The sequence below is a fragment of the Sorex araneus genome, chromosome 2 (assembly GCF_027595985.1).
Source record: "Sorex araneus isolate mSorAra2 chromosome 2, mSorAra2.pri, whole genome shotgun sequence".
Taxonomy (NCBI): Eukaryota; Metazoa; Chordata; class Mammalia; order Eulipotyphla; family Soricidae; genus Sorex; species Sorex araneus.
Window position 1 is genome coordinate 357,116,856 of NC_073303.1, and position 19,023 is coordinate 357,135,878.

Sequence of the window (19,023 nt, forward strand, 5' to 3'; positions counted from 1 at the left end):
CTCCCAGAAGACTCTATTGGCAAATTACATAGATGTATCTGGCCATAGGAAGATCTCATGGAGCCATCAAATGCTACCTTGACAGCCTTGTTGTAGCTCAGACATTAACAACTTAAAAACAGTATAGAGGATTATATGACTCTCTTTAGCAATACAACTATAGTGGTGGAAAAGTTGAAGTTACTCAGAACTAGGGAACTGGCCCATGAGACTAACAATAAAAACTGGGAAAGCAGCAGTTAATTTGTTTATAGTGACAGACTATAGAAGTACATAAATAAATCCTATAATATAAAAATTATGATATGAAAAAATGAAACAAACATAACTCCACTAGTTACACAATAATCCACCCAAACAGAAGCCTGGGAATACCAGGCAGCAGAAGGTAAACTGGGCCAGCAGCTAATGTTTAGTTCAGAACCATCAGTTCAGATAGTTAGTTCATAGTTCAGAAACTATGCCATGAAGCATGCTTTAGAAGATCCAGCCACATAAATCTACAATATCATGTGACACATAGCACAAAGAACATGCTTATTAATTCAACCTTTGGAAGGGAGAGGTACTGCAAAAGTGACATCAGAGCAAAAGTTTAAAGAGAGACTGAATATACCAGGCAGAAAGTTCAGAATGTAGAAAACATTTTAGAAGTTACAAAAATTTGATGTGCTAAGGGAAGAATTAGGCCTGTCAGACTGAAAAGTTTAAGACTGCTGATAGGATTATTTACTATATCAGGTACAATTCATATGTTACTGACCAACTGAATGTGGACAGTTTATGGAAAAGAATGACTCAGAGATAACTACTAGTAATTAAAACGACCATATGATACATCAATCTCCACTTGGAACACAGAAAGAGAAGCAAATCTGAAGGCTAAGGTTACAGGGAGAGTATTATACATGGCTTTATGTAAGTAATCATGTTCAGCACAAGACTAGGGGGAACTAGAGAATAGAGCAGGAATAGCATTCAGCATACAAGAAATGTCCAAGCAAGGCAATGACTACTGTGGTCCTGAGCAGTACTACCATCAGGATGCTGAGTTCCACCCATTCTATTCCTTTTCCATCCACACACCAATATTATCTTCAGAACAAGACTGTGAGCTCCAAAAGAGAACTCTGTTCTTGTAAAACACTGACAAAAAATGCAAAATAATGTAAATGGATGGACATGGAGTATTATGCTGAGTGAAATAAGTCAGAAGGAGGAACAGATATAAAACAATTGCATCCATTTGTGGTATCTAAAATATATATATAATTAAAAAAAGAAAAATACAACAAGACCTTATCTAAAATTATCTGTATCTTTGGTTTAAACCAACAAATATGTGAGAATTCAGTCTGTGAAAATAAAAAGTAAATTGCATAAGCGGTAAAAATAATTAGAAAGGGTCTTTGGTATTAAGAAGAATCAGGGGAGCAAGTTCACTGTTAAACTTTAATTAAGAGAAAGGTTTCTTTTGAGTAAGATACATTCTTGAGGATCTGAAGTTTTTCATGAAAATAAACAGTTGAGAAGTTCAAGATTGCTAGAGATCTGAATGACCTCATGACCTAGTTCTGATTTCACATGATTTCAGCATCTCATGTCTAAGAACACTTGAAGTTAACTTTCACTTTTTTCCCCCTCTTCATATCTTGGTAACTGAGACTGACTAGTTATGCAATGATTTATTTCCAAGTAATGTTAATAATACATTTCAACCCCTTGAGCATTTTCTTTCAACAGATCTAACCTATGGTACATAGTAAACAACAGTTTTAAAATTTAAGCAGACTGAATATAGGTCTTCAGAAGAAATCAATGTTAGTTCCAACTTGAACACAAGAGAATAAGAAACCTCTGTTTCTGATCAAGTTGCTATTGAAAAGTTCTTTATAAAATGAATTACCTACAATAGAATAAGAAGCTTTACTTAAATTAGAATTTTTCAGTATTTTCAAGAATTGAAAAGTAAGTTCAAACACTAATTCTGTTCCTAACTCCAGCAAATAAGTTACACATAGAAAAGGATGATTTAATCTTTCCATTTAAATAAAAAAGTTTACCAAGTGATACTTTTGTAAAATTGGAATTCTAAGATTACCCACTGGAAAGTTTGTTAAGTCTAATTATTCTGAACTAGCAAACAAAGCCTTCAAGTTAATAACCGCAAAGAAATTTTACAAGCAGTCTCTATCTTTATTAAAAGTAGTAATATTCTTTAAAGTCTTCAACTGTGCTGTTTTGTTTACATAAGCCCTATCACTAAACATGCATTACCAAAATACTCTCCAAACCTTCTAAAAAATCTTTTAGAATACATGATTTTTAAAACTTATTAATATTTTAACTACCAATTTATTAGGAGGGGGCAGAGTAATAGCACAGTGCGCAGGGTGCTTGCCTTGCACACAGCTGACCTGAACCATATGGTTCCCTGAGCCCTGAGCACAGAGCAAGGAGTAAGCCCTTGAGCACTGTGAGGTGTGGCCCCTGGAAAAAATAAAATAAAATCGCTTTTGATGTTACCTAGGTCTTTTTAAAGAAATCCCTTTCAGTCCCCAGATACAGTAGAAATCAGCTGACTTCTTACTCCATAATAAATATATTAATCTAAGTATCAAGCATTAATTTAATTCTTAAGATTCCAGTGGAAATCTATTATGAGAATCTGAGGTACAAAGTACCCTAATAGTATGAGTCACCCCCCAGATATTTTTCCAGATGATTTAGTTTAGATTTCATATTCAGGTTTCTCTTTTTGTTGTTTTTAGTCACACCCAGTTATATCTGGACCATGTGTTGATGCAGGATCAAACCTGGGCTGCCTGCATGTGCTCAGCCTGTTGAGCTCGCTCTCCAGCCCCAATAAGGTTCCAAATATATCAGGAATATGTTTTGTTGGTGATAAGAAGACTAAATCATTTCCTATAAGACAGCTAATTTTATCAGCTGAACTTATTTCTACAAAAACTCAAAGTCTCTATAAACATCTGAGGCTTTTTTATTGTTTATCATTGTATTTGTTCATAAACTGTTTCAATATCACAAATTTTAGTTGCTACTTTCTAGGCTTGGTATCTGCAAGATCGAGCCCCTGTCCTCATTTCTCAAATTTATGTTGCTAATGGTTATTTTAAGCTTGTCAAATTTCATCAAAATTCTCTAGTATTTTAATTAAATATGCAATAGATTTATATTAGTTTGTTGGAAACATTTATACCAAATATTCCAATTAATCCCTGTAGTGTATCTCTAGTCCCACTACCATTTTAAAGCATTTCATTTTAAAGTGCTCAATTTTGCCCATGTTTTTAATTTTGTTATAATATATACTTTTGTACTTTAACTTTTAAAGTTCCATAATCTTTCATCTTTTTGTGATGACTAATCAATCCAGCGGTACAAGCCTGAGAGCTCAGTGCTTATTCTAGTACTGTGTTGCTTGGGGCTCAAGGTGCCAGGACTCACAGAGACACCTCAATAATGCCCAGGGGATACCAGAGCTCAGTCTGACGGTGTTCATTAAGGTCATCTGGAGCCAGACATCAAACTTAGGGCCTCACACATGCCAGGCATGTTCCACAACCCCTTTGAGCACATCTCCAACCTTTTTTCTCAATGTACTTTTTTTTTTAAAAAACAAACCTTAAGTCTAAAGCTTTTTGCTTTTTATACTTGTAACTTATTTTTATATGGTATGAAGTAGGCAGGTATCCTACCCTATCCAATAAAACAATTACAAGGAAATACACCAGCATCACATATTCAATCTTATCACTACTGATAAAAATGCTACTTTGTTCCTGTACTTCCCAGACTGTCACCAGCTTGTGTATTAGTTTGTATCTGTGGCAAATACCACTATGTCTTAAGCACTTTGCATCTCATTAAGAGTGAATTCTCTTTTACCTGAAGAGATTTTAACTGAAGTGACATTGAATCTGTATGTAACTAGAAGGTGACATATTTATAATAGCATCTTCCTTCATAAAACAAGCATCTTTTCTTAAACTTAAATGGTGGTTTTAATTAAGGTATCACACGTCTTTACTGTTTTGTCTTACAAAAGCATTTTAGAGATGTTGCTGGTTTAAACAGTAACTTTCTACATTTTAACTTTTATTTGTTGCTAATATATACAGACAATGATTTTTATAGTTTTTAATAAATCTTTCTTGAGGAATAACTTACAAATGCAAAAAAAATGCAAATTAAATTCTAGTAAGCTATATATCCACCTATCACCCCAATCAAATTACTAAACATTTCTAGCATCACAGAAAGTTCCCTCTGTCCTTTTCCAATCTGTCCTCCTCACCCAGGCAACTACTGATCTGGTTTCTATCAAAGTAATCTTATCTGTTCTAGAAATAAAATTAGAATCATACTATTTCTGCTCTCTTTTAAACCAATACTTTTTAGGTAAATTAATCGTGTTCTCTTATGTTTCTTGTCTCCTAAGTCTTTTTTGTCAAAACAAGTAATGAATTTTACATGCATTTAACTTCCACGCATCAAGATTATCATATGGCTTTTGATATGTTAATGTGTTAATTTTCACATCAAGAGACTAATCATCTATACATTCCTGAGACAAACCCTAATTGGTTGCAGTATTTTCTGTTTTGAACAAATAATAACATTTTACCTCAAATATTTAGTACCACCTTCATTAGCAGACATGGCCTTTTGTATTTCCCTTAGCATAGGAAAAATCAAAATTACAACAAAATTTTTTTTCTCATATTTTCTACAATACTTTTATAAGATGGGAATTACTAATTTCTCAATATTCCGTAGAACTTGCTCCTCTATAGAGCTCTGAGCTACATACCTGTGTCTCCTCCAACCCAAGTAAATGCTGAACCTAATCCCCAATGTGATGGTTTCTAGTGCAGGAGCTGCTGGAAGGTGATTATGTCATAAAACAGACTCGAGTTTTCATGAATGGGATTAGTGCCCTTATAAGAGAGACCACAAGGAATTCCTGTGCACCTTTCTACCATACAAAATTAGAGCAAAAAGACAGCTATTGAAGTAGGAAGAGGTCTTCACCTGGCCACCAAATCTACTGGCACCTTAATCTTGCCTTTCCCATGTTTCTAGACTGTAAAAAATAAATTTGTGGTTTTAAAAATCTGTAACAGTAGCTTAAGTGAAATAAAAGAGAATTTATGCCTCCTATGTATTTTTCCATTCCTTTACTTTGAAACTCTATCATCACACATTTAGGTTTTCTATTAACAAAAAGCATTTAGTTGGACTGAAACTTTTTCAATCTTTTAATTGGGAAGCCTGATCCAAAATTCTGCATTTATGGTAATTTTTAAGCTCATTTTCTATCACCGTATTTTGTACTTTGTAATTTCTATCCATTTTATTTAGTTATTTTTATTTCTTTCCTGACTTCTATTAGAATGACTACATTTTATTCCTTTTCACACTTCATCCACACTGTTTTGGAGTTACAAATTCCAAAATGTAACTTTTTCAAAATATTATCCTTTGGGGGGTGAAAAAAAGCAATGGAAAACTTTTAAATGTGTTGCAGTAGTGAAGCCAGCATATTAAAAACTGTAACAGGGATCCAAGGAGAGTTCAGTGGTAAAGCACTTGCCTTACAGATACCAGGCCACGTTCTGGGTTGTGGGCACCGTTCTACACACAGAGTATAGCAGTAGCATCTTTTGTGATACCTAGCTAGTAAGAGATCTCCAGCATACCACAACCAAGTATGTGCAAGTACCACAATCAAAGGTGTTCAATCCCCAGGGCCATAGCAGGTAGGGCACTGTGGTTGACCCAGGTTCTATCCCCCACACCACACATATGGTCCCTCAACCCCTGCCAGGAGTGATCCCTGAATGTAGAGTAAGCCCTGAACACTGTCAAGTGTGGCCCCAAAACAACAACAAAAAGTGCTCAATGCCCAGAGAGCACCAAGACTAAAGTGTGCAGCCTTCTAGAGACCCAAATTAGTGTGTACACTGACATCAAAGGTGTGTTACAGTCCCACCAACCACAACTATTAGGGGGAAAAAAATTTCATAAGAAAAAAAAAAAACAATGTCTGAGAATAGGAGAAAAAGTTAAAAACAGGAAAAGAAAATTTTTCATTTTGGGTTGTTCAGGACTATGGAGTGCTCCGGATTGGAACCTTTGTCTCCCATATGTAAGGCATGTGCCCTTTGAGCTCCCTGGCCCCCAAAAGCAAAATTTTAAGAGCTGAAAGATGATAAACAGATTAGACACTAACTGTGGCTAGATGTGATTCATCCAGCAGAATCCTCAAAAGGTTAAGTAACAGAGAGTACCAGTCATAGCAGGAACAGAGGGCAGGAGGAGGAAGGGATAAAACGGGAAGGATCGGGTGAGAGATACTTGAGAAGCAGTTAGAGCCGTAGATTGGCTTCCTCACCCTAGTCAACTGAATAATCGCTCCTTCTCCCTTTTCCAAAGCCAAAATGTTTAGTTCCACAGGGATAAAAGAGTTATCTGTTTTATCCTTGGGACTAGAAGATAGCCTGGGTTCCACTGCAAACAGACAGGATAAATGATCATGTGTGCTGCATGCTAAATGTAAACTCGCAAACCTCTTTTCCCTGGTTTCTAGCTCCAGAACTTAACAGCAGTCAGACCTTCACCGTTTGCTCAGATCATTACTCTTTTAGGTACCTAAGTAACCTGGGAGGAAAGATGTACAGCTCTTAATACTGAAAATTTACCCACAAACAGCCCACTCAGATCACTCTACAGGGAAACTCAAGGAAGGCAAACCTCACCCACATGCTCCCAAACTGCTTTTAGATACGTATCCTCTTAATCAAGGATTACTCTGAGGAAAACTGTGTGAACAAAACCAGAAAAATTCAACAAGAAATCTGACATTGTATGTGAAAAAAAAAAACTGCAAAAGTCAAATAAATAAGACACAGCACCCCTAACAAGTGCAGCATGCTTTCACAAAGGAAACAAAAGCTCTCAGATTATTATAGCAGAAAAGGTGTGTGAGGATAGGAAGGAAGAAAAAAAAATCAGCAAAAGAGTTAGAAATTGAAGTACAGGTACTCTCCACAAAGTAGAGCAAAAAAGGATGCAAAGTTATAGGAAAAGGTGAAGAACATTGGAGGAACAATTCAGGAGATCCAAATGTCAAAAAGAAATTCCAAAGAGACAAAATGGTGGGGGTGGAGAACAGCTGGAATGTGTTTCCAAAGAAATCAAGAAAAGAACCCAGAACAGAAATGAGAGTTTCCAGGTTGAAAGACTTTCAAGATCAAGGGCAATGAAAGAAAATACAGCCAAGTCAAGGTTAGAGGCAGTCAAACTTCATAATACTGGAGAAGGAAAGAGAAAGCCTTAAATCGGCTGGTGGTGGTGGGAGGGGATAATCAGAATGGCCTTGGTTTTTCTTTTTTTTTTTTTTAATTTTATTGAATCACCGTGAGACAGTTACAAGCTTTCATGTTTGGGTTACAATCTCACAATGATCAAACACCCATCCCTCCACCAGTGCACATTCCCTACCACCAATATCCCTGGTATACCCCCCCTTTCCCACCCTCCCCCTGCCTCCATGGCAGACAATATTCCCCATACTCTCTCTCTACTTTTGGGCATTACAGCTTGCAACACAGACACTGAGACGTCATCATGTTTGGTCCATTATCTACTTGCGGCATGCATCTCCCATCCCGACTGGTTCCTCCAGCCATCATTTTCTTAGTGATCCCTTCTCCATTCCATCTGCCTTCTCCCTTCTGCTCATGAAGCAGTCTTCCAGCTATGGGTCAATCCCCCTGGCCCTTGTATCTACCGTCCTTGGGTGGCAGCCTCATGTGATGCTACCCCACACTCCACAAATGAGTGCAGTCCCTCTATGTCTGTCCCTCTCTTTGTGACTCATTTCACTTAGCATGATACTCTCCATGTTTATCCATTTATAAGTAAATTTCATGACTTCATCTCTCCTAACAGCTGCATAGTATTCCATTGTGTAGATGTACCAAAGTTTCTTTAACCAGTCATCTGTTTTAGGGCACTCGGGTTGTTACCATATTTTTGCTATTGTGAACAGTGCTGCAATGAATATATAGGTACAGTTATCATTTCTACTGTGCTCTTTTGAATCCTCGGGATATACTCCCAGAAGTGGTATTGCAGGGTCATATGGAAGCTCAGTTTCTAGTTTTTGAAGGACTGTCCATATTGTTTTCCAGAAAGGCTGGACCAGTCGGCATTCCCACCAACAGTGAAGGAGCGTCCCTTTTCCCCCACATCCACACCAGCACTGGTTGCTTTTGTTCTTTTGAATGTGTGCCAGTCTCTGTGGTGTGAGATGATATCTCACTGTTGTTTTGAGTTGCATCTCCCCGATGACTAGTGATGTGGAGCATTTTTTCAAGTGTCTTTTAGCCATTTATATTTCTTTTCTGAGGAAACTTCTGTTCATTTCTTCTCCCCATTTTTTGATGGGGTTGGAGGTTTTTTTCTTATACACTTCTTCAAGTATCAGCTTTGGTTTGTTCAACACTCATTCTATAGAAAGTGCAATCACTTTCATGAGTCTAAAAACTTCCACTCTAGAATTCTAACACCAAACAGGTTAGGAAAGGATGGCTCAAAAGCTAGAATGGGCCTTGCACACGTGAGGCCTTTTCGATCACCAGCATGCTTCACTCCTCCCACAACACTGCCAGATGAGCCCTGCTGTTCCTCAGGCATTGCTGGGCAGAGCATCCCTAGGAGTGGGTCCCTCCAAAAGTCACCAAGATACTCTCCATCATCTTTGTACTGTTATGTATCCAATTTACATTTATACACTTGCAGCCTATCTCAAATCCTTTTTAGCTACCTTTCAAGTGTTCCAATAGCTATGTGTGGCTAGTGGCTAAGAAGTGGACTAGAGAAAAAAGCTAGTTCAGTGATTAATTACACTTCTGGGCCATGGAATTGGAAATGGGACAGAGCTAAGACTTACTTTTTTACTTTTATTATTTTAGGCAGTTACAACAGGGTTGAAGTTTATGGTACCAATGTATAAGATCACTGCACCCTACCACCACCGAGATTTATTTTTCATTATTTACGATTTTGTTCCCTTTGAATTATTATGCACGTTACCTATTCAAAAAAACGAATAAAGTACATTCCTAAATTAAATATATAAATTTACATATCCTCTAACCTAGTTCTAAAAATTTAACCTTTGCATTTAATATTTAAAAGCTACCTGTTACAGCACTACTTTCAATACTATGACTAGAAATAACCTAATGCCCACCAACGAAAGAACTGATAATGTATTACAAAGTTTAAGTAAAAATGAAAGTGATTGAATACAAAAATAAATGTAGAGTTCAAATATCTTCAAATTGTAAAAAAAAAGTCACTAAATACCTAAATTTTTATTTAAAAAAATCCAAATTGAGGTGTTTCAATATAAAACACTTATAATGTGAACATGTAAGGCCCTACTGAAATTTTAAAAACACCATTCGACTTTCACTAATCCATGATCAAACATGGAACCTACTAGAAAAGCCAATCACTAAACAATGGGAATTTTACAACTGTTTTAATCAAAGAAATTGGGACAAAAGCATTGAAAAATAAAATACAGGGGCTGTACAGGGGGGCAGGGTGTTTTGGGGGCAGTACAGGGGGCAGGGTGTTTTGACTTGCATGCAGTCTGCCCATATTCAATCCCTGGCACTCCATATGGTTCCCCCAAAGCACAGTGGAAGTGATCCCTGAGTGCAATTTCGAGTAAGCCCTAGTATCGCTAGATATGGCCCAGAAACAAAAAAAATAAATATCAATTTTAAGAAATCAGACTTGTCAATTCTCAGTGAAATTATGCTTCTTCCAAAGTTGGAAGCTAAAGGAAAAGGTACTGCACACTGGAAACCTACGCTAGATGTATGAATAACAGGTAATGCGCCTTTTAAATAAATGCAAATGGAAAAACATTCCTTTGTTCAATTTAAGATAGGCTATCTGTGTGTGTGTGTGCGCTCACGTGTGTGTGTGTGTGTGTGTGTGTGTCTATGTAAAGAAACTAATACTTGTTCTTTCAGTTAAAAGTTCTTTCCCTTTTAATGGACTGTGTGCTAGAATCTACAGTTTTATGAAAACACTGAATACTTTCTGGTCTATCATAACCTTATTCGCCAACAAAAGCAACTCATCTATCAGTCCCAGATTCAAATTAGCATGAATACTCAACTGCCCTTCAAATTCCCAGTGTCAGTTTTGACTCTCAGCTGCACCAAGTACATAGTACAATCCTCAGGAATTAAAAGCATATAACTGAAGCATTGTCCAACAGCGCTTTATGTAAAAATTAACATCCATTTCCCCAGTCACAGTAGCCACATCATAAGTTCTTAATAGTCACTGGTGACCAGTAGCTGCCATACTGAACAGTGCAAGCTAAACAGCAAAAGCTTTTCTTTAAGATCCATTATTCCTCAATGAGCTTCAAAGGGTTAGAATAAGAGGAAAATTCAGATTAGAATAAGAGGTAAAAATTCAGTAGATAGGACTTTAGAATTGCCCACTACCCTTACATTCTGACTTTATTAAATATTTTAAGAGCTTTCGACAGCAGATTGTGCACAGGCTGTGGCATAGATGTATGCATGCTTTTAATTTTCAAAATACTTGTTTTGAAACAAAAATGGCAAAAACACAAATCTCAGACAAAAATGTATCTTCGTAATACTTACACTTTACTGAGGAAAATTTAATTAACTGCTTATATCTGAATGACCAGCTTATTGGTGGTAATCACCTGTCAGTAGTAAAGTCAGTCTAAATGTGGAAAATCTGCATTCACTGCCACAGACAGAGCATCTCTAGTTAACAAAAAATTTCCATGGCTCATTCAAATCGAGGTAGAAAGCTTATCAATCCAGTTCCACTGCCCAGTTTATAAGTTTATTCTTTCAACTATGCAAATCAGATTCACTAATCCATACTGAAATAATGACTATACTGGTGGAGCACTTTTTAGTATTTAAGACCTTAACCATTATCTGCTCACAGAAATTTTGGAAGCAGTACGTTAAAGTGAAGTTTAAACATAAATTACAAAAATTACAAATTTACTATGTAATTCCTCTAAATGTTTTTTTTTATTTATTTTTTTAAGATAACAGGAGTCAGTGAGATAGCAGAGCGGTCAGCAAGCATGTGGCTGACCTGTGTTTGATCCCTTGGACCCTAAGTGGTCCCCTGAGCCTGGTAGGCATGCTAAGCGTGATCCCCAAGTGCTGAGCTACCAGCTCTTGTCCCAAAACAAACAGCCAAAAAACCCAAAACACTCAAGATCATGAACTTGATGGGCTTCTAATGGTTCCAAGATTATTCTTTCATAATAACTGAGTGCCATTAAACCTGAAATTGTCCTCTCCCCATTAAAAGGGAAAAGAGATAGTGTTAGGGCACTATATATACATTGTTCAAGAAAATGCAGGTTTACAGATGCAAACCAATTATGTGGACTACTTAACAGATCACAACGAAAGGCTGCACTCACTTTCCACAGTTCTAGTCTTGGTTCAAAAGTAATTCCAGATTCTTGGAAAATTAAAGAACTACGTAGAGTAGTTAGTGGTAATTTCAGAGTCAATCCATAAATTTTAATGAGAATGAATCACTTTAGGGTTTTGTTTTCTTAAGAGTACAAACTTGAAGACAGATGTGAATTAGCAGGAAAGTGGTCCAGTTACATGTAAGGGGAACTGAATGCACTAGGGAACCTTACACTCCAAAATAGTTTCTCAGTCTTTTTCCGACAGTGGCTCCCTTCTGACCATTTCCTTCCTGTGGACCCTCTTCCCTCACCTGCTGACCCAGTAGGCTCCTTGACATTGCCTAATTACAAGACTTTCACCTATGGCCCCCTTGGAATATACTAGGGATTCAAGGAGAGGACAGACATAAGGGCACTGATTAAGAAATATTAGTCTAGAGGGCAGAGCAATAGTATAGTTTGTAGGGAATTTTTTTGCCTTCCACGTGACCAAACTATGTTCTATCCCTGGCACCCCATATGTTCCCCGAAGCCTGCCAGGAGTGGTCCCTTAAGCACAGATATAGGAGTAAGCCCTGAGCACTGCTGGATGTGCCCCAACCCCCAGACCAAAAAAAAAAGAAAAGAAAAAAAACTACACCAGCATTTCCAGTACTCTGGCCACACAAGCACTGTCTAAAGCTTGGCAAAATTACCTTCTCTCTACCTGGAATACTGAAATTGAAGCTGAAAGGTATCCTTGAAATGAACAGCTAGAGTCAGCATTGAAATATGTCCTAACTGAATACACCACAACTTAAACCAATCTGGAGAAATGATCCAAACCTCTAACTTTGCATTTCTAAACTGAAAAAACTTTGATTACTTTTGTTTTGAATTTTAAAAATCCTTCAAAACAGCTAAGACTACATAATACAAGATAAATATTTATTGAAGTAGATAGTTTAGAAATTATTTCTTAGCAAAATCTACAAAAAATCATTAAGGGTAAGAAGCAAGAAGTTCTCAACAGATAAACGCACTGATTACACTTAATTCGGTCCTAGAAACCTCTAGCACACAATATCCAAACTTATGAGTGCAAGGTTTTATATGATAACCCTACACACTGTCAGAAAGCATGACTTACTCTAAAGAAAAGGTGCATTAAGTGAAATATCATTAAGGTCACTTTTACCACTGGTTTAACTTGAAAGGCTCTTCCAGTCTAGCTTCTGACTCTCTGAAGGGCAAACAAATCAAAACATCTTGGTCACACATAGTAGGTACTATTGATCTTTTATGAAATAAGTCATTCTATACAACAAGATCTCCTACTCCTTTAAGAACGTTTGTTAAACTTCCTAAATGAAATCTTAAAAATATTATGCATTTTTTACTATACTCATAAATGATTTTCCCAAACATGATTTAAGCTAACTGATGAACATTCATTACTATGCTTTCAGGTCTGGTTCTGCACAGAATGATTCCAGACGTGTTAGTTAGGCTTGAGTATTTGTTTTTGTGTCCTGTAGATTATCTCTATTATCCTCACCAAGCTGTTATCTGTTTCTTTCAATAGATAGTAGGCTGTTTCCCATCCTCCTGACCCAACCCCCACTCCCATCTCCCCCCCCCATCCTTAACCTCCCACATTATCCATAATCTACTGTCTCTAATCTACTGTGGTTAAAGAGTCAGATAACTGTCTATTCTAAACATTTGGAGGAAAATGTCAACATACATCGATTAAGAGTTTCAATGGTTCTCCTATTACTAAAACTTTAAGGTTACTCCTATTACTAAAACTTTAAGGTTATGGACTTTGACAATTGTGACCATCCCAAATTTTCTTTGCCTAGTGTCTGGTTCTCAAATACACTTTACAGTAAATCATAGATAAGCAGTTGGTAAAGCATTTGGATAAGAAATAAGCTGTAACTCTAAATCACAATTGGAAGAGAATGAATAAGGATCCTCTGGAAGGAATCTTATGACTCAAGAAACAGTATAGATACCTTAGTCCCTAAAAATGTAATCCATGTACTCCTCCATTGTCAGGAAACAAAAACCCAATTCATTTGACCAATACTGTAATGAGTCCCATCAGCCTAGGTTTCTGACTCCAAAACCTTACCATAACGGAAGCTGACAACTTAATCCTTACTCTTGGTTTAGCCAAGTGTAATTTTCACATTTTTCAACTCTTTCATTGAAAGCTGACTGATTCAAGTTTGCGTCCTTTCCCTAACTAGTGTATAATCAAAGACCAAATTAAATATGGCTCTATAAGTATTCATCTGTGATGCAACAAATATGCTATGAATGACTGGCCATAAATTGTTAGTATAGACTGTAAAAATGGTGAATGGGTCCTTCCCAAAAAACACTGTTCCCAGCAACACTCTGAATTAATACTTAACATCTTTCCTAGTTCAGTCCATTATGTTTGACAGAAAGCAATGCAAGCATACTTTAGAATCTGGCCCAGTATATATTATAAAGCCTCTCAAACTGTACACAACTGTGATTTTCTTATTGTGTCTAAACATCTTCGTGTTCGTGGAGCAAGCAGACACCATTGGGCTACACTAGCACTCGACAGGGACGAATGGAAACGTTACTGGCACCCACTCGAGTAAATCGATAAGCAATGGGATGACAAGTGATACAAGTCTAAACATCTTAGAACAGGTCAAGGAAATAGCAGTTTCCAATAATCTCACGAAGGAATGAGACTATATCAATTCCATTAAATAATTTATTGTCAAGTAATAATATTGCCTAGCACACAGCAAATGCTGTTTCTTGAATATATTTAAAAGAGCTGCTTGCTCAAAAAATTACAAGTTGTTGGCTGTATACATAGCACTGTAGCACTGTCATCCCGTTGTTCAACAATTTGCTCGAGCGGGCACCAGTAACGTCTCCATTTTGAGACTTGTTGTTACTGTTTTTGGCATATTTAATACGTCACAGGTAGCTTGCCAGGCTCTGCTGTTCAGGCGGGATACTCTCGGAAGCTTGCCGGGCTTTCCGAGAGGGACAAAAGAATCAAACCCAGGTCGGCCGCGTGCAAGGCAAACGCTCTACCCCTTGTGCTATCGCTCCAGTCCAGCTGTATGCATAAACACTCCTAAATTATTTTTGAAATCTATATAATCAAATTTTCTGACATATCCCCTTGCAGCAGAAAACACTTTTCCTCACAGAAACAATGAGCTTAAAAATTGCTTCACTGGGGCCAGAAAATAGTACAGAAGATAAGGTGCTTGCCTTAAACACTGGCAACCCAGAATTGATAAGACACTGCATATGGTCTCCTAGGCCCTTTCAGGAGTGATCCCTGAGCACAGAGCTGAGAGTTAAGCCCTGAGCACAGGAGGGTGTGGTCCCAAAACTGAGAAACCAAAAAAAAAAGAAAAAACTATCTCCTAGTACTTAGTATTGCCTGGGAGCCACACCTGGCCTGTGCCCAAGGAAAATTCCTTGCAATGTTCCAGGACACCATAAGTGGTGAACGGGATTGAACTAGGGCTGGCTGTGTGCAAGGAAACCGCCTAAACCAGCTGTGGTATCTTTCAGAACCCAGTTGTCCTTTTGTTTTGTTTTTCAAACAATCTTAGACACGGCCCTCTCCATCCCTTAAAAAAGTGACTCTCGGGCCTGAGCAATAGCACAGTGGGTAGGGCGTTTGCCTTGCACGCGGCGGACCCCAGTTTGATCCCCGGCATCCCATATGGTCCCCCAAGCACTGCCAGGAGTAATTCCTTAGTGCAAAGCCAGGAGTAACCCCTGAGCATCGCTGGGTGTGACCCAAAAAGCAAAAAAAAAAAAAAAAATGACTCTCTTCCCAAGAACATGAATAAACCTCCATCTGCCAATCTGCACTAAATACATCTTAAATGCATTGAGAAACACCTGTATAAAAAAGGATCCTACAAAATGAGGTTTTGGAATCCTAAACTACAAATCAAAGAGAAGCAAAACCAAACAATATTCAGACATAAAAATCAAAACAAAGTAATTCTGAAATGTAAAGATTTGATTTGATCAATTATACATATGCAGTTGAACCCATTCTTACAATCCCATTCTTCCTTCAAATTTTCCCCAATGTGAAGCAACAAAATTATAGCCCTCTGACTCTAAAACTGACAATACAAAAGTCAAGGGGCCTTTTGGCATCTTGATGTAGATACCATCTATTGCCACCTTCACTGTCATCTCACTGCTCATCGATTTGCTTGAGTGGGCACCAGTAATGTCTCTCATTGAGAGACTTATTGTTACTGTTTTTGGCATATCCAATATGCACGGGTAGCTTGCCAGGCTCTGCCGCCCAGGAGCTTGCCAGGCTCTCAGAGAGGGGCGGAGGAATCGAACTCGGGTCGGCCTCGTGAAAGGCGAAAGCCCAACCACTGTGCTATCGCTCCAGCCCATTGCCACCTTAGTTCCCATTAAAAGAAGTTTCTGAAATATACAACAAAACCATCCCACACAAATTCCAACTTTAAGAGTTAAAATACATACCAAACCTGACAAGCCACAAACAGGAAATTACCAAGCAGTTTTTTACAAGACTATTATTTCATTAACTTACCAGACTTAACAGAGATTTGACTACCTATGACTAGGTACTGCTAAATTACAACCCCCAAGAAAGTAAACTACTGCTGAACATCTACAATGTGAACTCATCTTAGAAGGTAAAGCTACAAAGTATAAAAAACCAAACACTTTCTAAGAGCAATTTCTAACTAAAACTTCAAATTGATGCTTAAAGTCCCATTACATTAAGACTGGTAAAAGAACTTATTTAAACTCAATTTTTATAGTCATGGTACAAAAGGAAGCACCCACTGCAATGAGAGTGACTTCAACTAATCTTACTACCACAACCAATTTTATAGCACAAACCAAGAAACTTTGAAGGTGTTTAAAATTACATAAAAATGTTATATTCTGCTTTTAATGTTTGCTAAATGACTTTCTGGTGGACAAGTTCTTCAAATATCCTGTATGGTTTTTAAGGTAAATGAAAAAAACATCATAGTATAATACATTTTTGAAGCCCATTTTTACATTAAACCTCTCATTTGCTTCCCTTCCTCAGATTAAACTCCATTTAATTATATGTCTTAGTTTTACATAAGGAAAAACTTGGGGGTGGGGTAAAAATTAAAATAGGTATTTTCTTGTCAATTTATCAAGTTAATAAATTAGGAAAAGTATCCTAACATTCAAGTCATATAAAATTAAAAAAGAAAAATGAAAATCAAGTTAAGAATTCATAATTCTGAAAATGAAATCCAAAAGCCAGGGACCCACTTTTAGAAAAGATGGAATTCAAGCAGGATGCGGTGGTCACTTAAAAACAAATTATTTAACTCGAGTTATTTTTGAAAGCTTTCACACACCAAAAATTTCGGCTACTTCAAACTGAAACAAACAAGCCATGATATGGGCGGAAAATGACAACTTCCCAAAAGATGCTTTTTTTAAAAAAAAAAAAAGAAGGCTTTGGCGATCAACAAATCGGTAGGTAGCCTCTAGCTTCTCCAAGGGGTCAAAGAGGAAGGCATAACAAAACCAACCTGGGTGATGTTTTCCTTTTGTTTAGGATCAAAAGGAAAGCACCGGACCAGAGGGGCAAGAGAAGTAAAAGACAAAAAAAAATTAATTTTTTAATTAAAAAAAAAAAAAGCCCTACAGCCACAGAAGAGAGTCCGCAACCGAGAGCAACAACAATAAAAAACCAAAAACACAAGTCTAAGCTGCAAAATCTGCAAAACCAGGCTGGAAATTGCGTGCGATCGATGAGCGTGCTCTTTTTTTTCTTCCCCCCCCCCCAGCTCCTTCCAGGCGTGCGACAACTAGGAGGAGGCTCCCGCACCGAGCAACTTTCACGAAGCGAGCCGGGGCCGAGCTCCCCGCCGCCGCCGCCGCCACGGGCCGCCCGGAGCCCCGACGCCGCGCCGGACTAACAAAGGTTACAGGAACCCCCACCACCCCCAAGAGGGAGAGGCGGAAAAAAATTTTTTAATTAAAAAAGAGAGAGAGGAAAAAACAAAACTGAGAAAGTGGAGAGCCAAGTCTGCGCCCCGACACAGCTCCCCCCCCCCTCAGCCGGGCGCACACACACACGCGCGCGCACACACACCCCTCGTGAAGGCACAGCGGGCTCCCCAGCAAGCCTGCGCGCGGCAGCGGCACCACCGCCGCGGCGAGGGCGTGTGCGCGGCCGGGGGCAGCGGCCGGACAGACGCCGGGACGCCGGGACGCCCGGACGCCCGGACGCCCGGGCCGGCCCGACCCCTTCCCCTCCCGCGGCGCTCGGGATTCCCTCCCCGCGCGCTCCTGCGCCCCGCGCCCCGCGCCCGCCACACCCCGGCCCCCCGCGGCCCGTGTGTATCTGTGTGTGTGTGTATGTGTGTGGGGACGAACGAACACACACGGACGGGGACACACACACACACACACACACACACACACACACGCACCCGCGCGCGCGCTCCGCGGTGGGGGCGGGGAGCGGGCTCGGCTTTACCTGCACCCAGGCTGCGGGGCCGCCCCGTCCGAGCCGGGGGTCCCGGACCTTTTGTTCCTCTCCGGCTCGGGCGCGGGGGCTGAGGGGGCCGGGAGGGAAGAGGGGAATGGGCGTCTGGAGGCGGAACCGAAAACACGCCCGCGGCCGCCCGCCCCGCCCCCGCGCGCACCCCCCTCACCAGCGCCCGGCTCCGGGGAGGGGGCGCGGGCCCGGTCGCCGCCCGCGGGAAGAAGGGGGTGGGGACGCGCGCGCCGCCACCGCCGCCGCCCCTCCTCCCCTCAGGCGCGCGCGCGCCCGCGGCCCCCTCACCCCACCTCCCCGGGCCGCCCGGCCGGCCGAGCCCTCCCCGGCCGCGCCCGCCCGCCCACCTCCGCTTCCGCCCGGCGCCCTCCGCGGCCGGCGGCGCGGCGCACCCACCTCCGGGCGGCTCGCTCGGCGCTCGCTGCCTGCTGGCCGGGAGCTGCTGCTGCTCCTCCTCCTCCGCCGCCGCCGCCGCCGCCGCCGCCGCGACCGCGCGCTGGGCCCGCCTCCCACCCCGGGCCGCGAGCCCCGCCGATTCGCCGCGGCTGGCACCCTGCCGCCCGCTGATTGGCGCCCCCGGCCGCCCGTTAGGGCGCGAGGCACGCCGGCCGAGCGCGGCGCTGGGCGCGCACGGAAGACAGGGCGAGCGGAGGAGGGAAGAGGAAAGGGAGGCCGGGAGCCCGCCAAGGGCCCAGCGGGTGCCAGCAGGGGGTTCGGGGAGTCGCGGGCCCACTAAGCTTCCCCACGTCCTTCCCTCCCCCGCCCCCCCCCTCCGCGACCCGGCCCCGCCCTCCCGGCCCGACCGGCGGCGCGCGCAGCCAATGGGCGCGCGAGCTGCGCGGGGTGTGAGCCGCGCGTCGCGGGCCTCGAATCGGAAGGGAGAGGGACGTCGCTCGCTGATTGGTCCCGCCTCCCCCGTCGAGCGTGAGGC

General features: G+C 40.7%; 1 protein-coding gene across 5 annotated transcripts in view; it reads right to left on the reverse strand.

Annotated features, from left to right (window-relative positions):
* Positions 1-18,793, reverse strand: part of SMAD2 (SMAD family member 2) — an 80,601-nt gene extending 61,808 nt beyond the window's left edge. Inside the window, exon 1 of one of the 5 annotated variants that reach the window (XM_055126560.1) lies at positions 18,489-18,793. The gene's annotated coding sequence lies outside the window, so the exon portion shown is untranslated. Of the gene's footprint in view, positions 1-18,071; positions 18,215-18,249; positions 18,359-18,439 lie in introns of those variants that run through there. The other 4 variants (XM_055126558.1, XM_055126555.1, XM_055126557.1 and 1 more) reach the window with 4 other exon arrangements.
* Positions 18,794-19,023: the final 230 nt, after the last annotated feature.